Genomic DNA, 5,522 nt, shown 5'->3' on the forward strand with positions numbered 1-5,522 from the left:
CTGCCGACCCTCTCCCTGGACACAAGGTACTCTTCCTTCTTACTCTTTCTCTGATGGGCTCTCTGCACATGTCTGATTGACAGGGAGGAAGAAGAGAGAGAAAGAATTGGAACTAGAAGGGGAAAGTGTGAATCTCCACAGCCACTGAATGGCCATTTCTACATGCTTTTTGTGGGGAAGGGAATTTAATGGTACAGAATTTACAAAACACCAAATACAACCCCAAATTCCTGCCACTGACGCCAGCCTAGGTGGATGGGTGTCAAGAGATTAAACTGCTGCATGGTTGCCTTGGCAACCAAATTTGTCAGTGATAAAACAACAGAGAGAAAGCTGCAACCTACAACCTGGGTTTATGTAGTAAAACAAAATCCTGTGGCCACAGCCTGGGTGCACTGGCTCACACCTGTAATCCCAGCATCTTGGGAGGCCAAGGCAGGAGAATGGCTTGAGCCCAGGAGTTTGAGACCAACCTGGGCAACATAGTAAGACCCTTGTCTCTCTTTAAAAAAAAAAAAAAAAAAAATCCTGTGGCCAGGAGCTGTGGCTCACCCTGTAATTCCAGGACTTTGGGAGGTCAAGGTGGGAGGATTGCATGAACCCAGGAGTTTCAGACCAGCCTGGGCAACATAGGGAGACTTCATCTCTTAAAAAAAAAGAATGAAAAATTTAGCCTGGTGTGGTGGGGCACACCTGTGGTCCCAGCTACTCAGGAGGCTGAGATGGGAGGACCACTTCAGTCCAGGTGGTTGAGGCCGCAGTGAGTCGTTATCATGCCACTACACTCTAGCCTGGGGACAAAGGGAGACTTTGAGAAAGAAAGAAAGAAAGAGGGAAAGAGAGAAAGAGAAAGAAAGAGAGAGAAGAAAGAAAGAAAAGAAAAGAAAGAAAAAGAAAGAAAGAAAGAAAGAAAAAGAAAGAAAGAAAGAAGGAAGGAAGGAAGGAAGGAAGGAAGGAAGGAAGGAAAAGGAAAGAAAGAAAGAGAGAGAAAGGAGGGAGGGAGGGGAGAGAGAGGAAGAAAGGAAGGAAGGGAAGGAAAGGAGGGAAGGAAGGAAGAAAGAAAGGAAGAAAGAGAGAAGAAAGGGAGGGGAGGCGAGGGGAGGGGAGGGAAGGGAAGGGAAGGGAAGGGAAGGGAAGGGGGACCAGGCACGGTGACTTGCACCTGTAATCCCAGCACTTTGGGAGGCCAAGGCGGGCAGATCACTTAAGGTCAGGAGTTCAAGACAAGCCTGCCCAAAATGGTGAAAACCCATCTCTAATAAAAACACAAAAAAATTAGCCAGGCATGGTGACGTACACCTGTAATCCCAGCTACTCGGGAGGCTGACGCAGGAGAATCGCTTGAACCCGGGAGACAAAGGTTGCAATAAGCTGAGATCGCGCCACTGCATTCCTGCACTCCATCCTGGGTGACAAAGTGAGACTTCAGCTAAGGAAAGAAAGACAGGAAGGAAGGGAGGGAGGGAGGGAGGAAGGAAGGAAGGAAGGAAGGAAAAGAAAGGCCTGGGTTTTTGAGGTGAGGCTCTCTGGGAAGAAGTGAGGTGGTTTCTTTCTTTTTTTTTTTCTTTTTTTTCTTGAGACAGAATTTCACTCTTGTTGCCCAGGCTGGAGGGCAATGGTGCGATCTCGGCTCACCACAACCTCCACCTCCCGGGTTCAAGTGATCCTCCCACCTCAGCCTCCCACCACGCTCAGCTAATTTTCGTAATTTTTGTAGAGAAGCGGTGTCACCACGCTGCCCAGGCTGGTCTCAAACTGCTAGACTCAAGAAATCCGCCTGCCTCGGCCTCTCAAAGTGCTGGGATTACAGGCATGAGGTACCGCACCTGGCCCTTCTCTGTTTTATTAGAAGGTAAAAAGATTATCCCTTGGCTGAATTCTGACACTGACTGGACATGGGTGAAGCCAATCAGTTAAGGCTCTGCTATTTCCGAAGGCAGGATGTAGTTTTGGGGAGCCCTAGAAACTCATAGTGGGCCCTAGAAATTATTTCCTAGTGTCCCAGCCCCCAAATGAGAGTATTATGCAATAACTTTTATTATTTCTTTCCTTATCCTGTTATTTCTTCGTTTCTTTTTGCTTCGTAAAACTAGTATTACATTATGGAGAATTTGGTAACGTACAACTTGATTTTGTGTATTTCTTTTTCATCTTCTTATTCCTTTATTAGGTATATTTCAGTTTTTTAATATCATTGTAGTCATATTGTATGTGTGATTTTAGATTCCCCTTTTCTCACTTGATATTATAGAAAACTGTTTTTAACTTAGAAAAGTAAATAAAACAAGCTTTTACATGCATAAACATATGCAGTGAGCTGGGCACGGTGGCTCACGCCTGTAACCCCAACACTTCGGGAGGCCGAGGCGGGTGGATCAAAAGGTCAGGAGTTCGAGACTAGCTTGGCCAACATGGTGAAACCCCATCTCTACTAAAAATACAAAAATTAACTGGGCATGGTGGTGGGCGCCTCTAATCCCAGCTACTTAGGAAGCTAAGGGAAGAGAATCGCTTGAACCCAGGAGGTGGAAGTTACAGTGAGCTGAGATCACGCCACTGCGATCCAGCCTGGGTGACAGAGCAAGATTCCATCCCCCCAACATCCCCAAAAATATATGTATGCAACGGCGGTCCCTTCAATTTTATTACCACACATTTATTTATTTATTTAAAATTTTTTTCTTTAGAAATGGGGTCTCACGGCCGGGCACGGTGGCTCAAGCCTGTAATCCCAGCACTTTGGGAGGCCGTGACGGGCGGATCACAAGGTCAGGAGATGGAGAACATCCTGGGTAACACAGTGAAACCCCGTCTCTACTGAAAAATACAAAACACTAGCCGGGTGAGGTGGCGGGCGCCTGTAGTCCCAGCTACTCGGGAGGCTGAGGCAGGAGAATGGCGTGAACCCGGGAGGCAGAGCTTGCAGTGAGCTGAGATCCGGCCACTGCACTGCAGCCTGGGGAAAGAGCGAGACCCCTTCTCAAAAAAAAAAAAAAAAGAAAGAAATGGGGTCTCACTACGTTGCCCAGGCTGGCGTGCAGTGGCTATTCACAGGTGCGATCATAGAACCCTACAACCTCAGACTCCTGGGCTCGTGCAATCCACCTGCCTCAACTTCCCAACTCAATGGAACCACAGGTGCATGCCACTATGCTTGGCTTTACTATACTTTTAAAGGTAGTATGGGGCAAAAATAATTCTTTCATTACTGTTTTATACTATGTGAAAGGAAATTGCACTTGCTTTTTATATTGATGTTGAAGACAATGTTACACCAAGAAGTGTATCTTGATGCCCAGGTTGCCCAGGCTGGAGTGCAGTGGCGCAATCTCGGCTCACTACAACATCCGCCCCTCAGGTTCAAGTGATTCTCCTGCCTCAACCTCCCAAGTAGCTGGGATTACAGGTGCCTGCCACCACACCCGCCTAATTTTTGTATTTTTAGTAGAGATGGGGTTTCAGCATGTTGGCCAGTATGGTTTCCATCACTTGACCTCATGATCCGCCTGCCTCAGCCTCCCAAAATGCTGGGATTACAGGTGTAAGCCACCACTCTCAGCCTTGATTTGGTTTTTTAAAGAGTTTACAAATAGTGTGTGTTAAATAAAACCCTTTTGCAGCAAATAGGTTGATATAACTTTCTTTTTTTAATTTTTATTTTAGGTTTGAGGGTACATATGAAGATTTGTTACATAGGTAAACACATGTTGTGGGGCTTTGTTGTACAAATTTCATCACCCAGGTTACGCCAGTACCCAATAGTTATCTTTCCTGCTCCTCTCCCCGCTCCCAACCTCCCCCATCGAGTAGATCCCAGTGTCTGTTGTTTCCTTCTTTGTGTTCATAGGTCTTATCATTTAGCTCCCAGATATAATTTTCTGTCCACAATTTTAAATCATGTGGGAAAGATTTAAAGAGAGAGAATGGACCTAGAAGGAAGAAGTGTGACTCTCCACAGCCACTGAATGACCATTTCTATGTACTTTTTGTGGGGGAAGGGAATTCAACGGTACACAATTTACAAAGCACCGAATGGAAAGGAAGAGTTGGTAGATAATGCATGTTTAATAGGTGTGTGTATATATATGTATGTGTGTGCATATGTGTGTATATATATGTATGTGTGCATATGTGTGTATATGCATGTTTATATGTGTGTATATGTGTGTGTGCATGTGTGTATATGTGTGTATATATGTGTGGGTGTATATATACCCATTATAACCACTATTTACTTTGCCTTATTTTTTGAGATAGAGTCTTGCTCTGTCTCCGAGGCTGGAGTGCAATGGCGAAATCTTGGCTCACTGCAACCTCTGCCTCCCAGGTTCAAGCAATTCTCCTGCCTCAGCCTCCCAAAGAGCTGGGATTACAGGTACCTGCCACCATGCCCAACTAATTTTTTTGTATTTTTAGTGGAGATGAGGTTTTGCCATGTTGGCCAGGGTGGTCTGGAACTCCTGACCTCAGGTGATCCTCCCGCCTCAGCCTCCCTAAGTGCTGAATTACAGACGTGACCCACCACACCCAGCCTACTTTGCCATTTTATTCTCCCCTGTTTTGTAAGACAAACATTTTAATTACAATGATTGAATATTTATAAATATTTAAAGTATTTAAAGGATATTTATCTGACCTTAAAGTAAGATGCAGGCCGGGCACAGTGGTTCATGCCTGTAATCCCAGCGCATTGAGAGGCTGAGGCGGTCAGGTCATTTGAGGTCGGGAGTTTGAGACCAGACTGGCCAACATGATGAATCTCCGTCTGTACTAAAAATACAAAAATTAGCCGGGCATGGTGGCAGGTGCCTGTAGTCCCAGCTACTTGCGAGGCTGAGGCAGGAGAATCGCTTGAACCCAGGAGGCAGAGGTTGCAGTGAGCCAAGATGGTGCCATTGCACTCCAGCCTGGGCGACAGAGTGAGACTCCGTCTCAAAAAAAAAACACAAAAAACAAATAAACAAAAAACTTACAATGCAATGTAAGAATTTAATTTTTAAAAAATGATTTGAAGAGGTTACTAATCAGAAATTGTAAGGCAAGAGGAGCAACTGAAAGCTAACAGTTAGCAAACAGCTAATTACATGATACTATATGCAGTATCTCAACAGACTGCTGAGCAACCATTGCAAATGAGAATCATAAAGAAACTGTCGCAACATGAAAAACCACTCCTGCTACGTGCAAAAGCAGAACTAGAAATTTCGTATGCCCTATGATTATTTAGCCTGAAGCCTAGGACCCAGGAAGTATTCAACAAATAATAGATACTATTATACTATTATTAATTAGTTGTGCAAATACTTTATAAATTAATTATATATACATATATAACTCCTGAGCTCAGGCAATCCACCTGCCTTGGCCTCCCAAAGTGCTAGGATTACAGGCATGAGCCACCACACCTGACCTATTTTTAATAAATGTTTAAAATTATATTTGGGGCCGGCCGGGGCGGCTTAAGCCTGTAAGCCCAGCATTTGGGGAGGCCGAGACGGGTGGATCACGAGGTCAGGAGATCG

The sequence above is a fragment of the Rhinopithecus bieti genome, unplaced genomic scaffold (genome assembly GCF_001698545.2).
Source record: "Rhinopithecus bieti isolate Rb0 unplaced genomic scaffold, ASM169854v2 scaffold_4967, whole genome shotgun sequence".
In the NCBI taxonomy this organism is placed as follows: domain Eukaryota; kingdom Metazoa; phylum Chordata; class Mammalia; order Primates; family Cercopithecidae; genus Rhinopithecus; species Rhinopithecus bieti.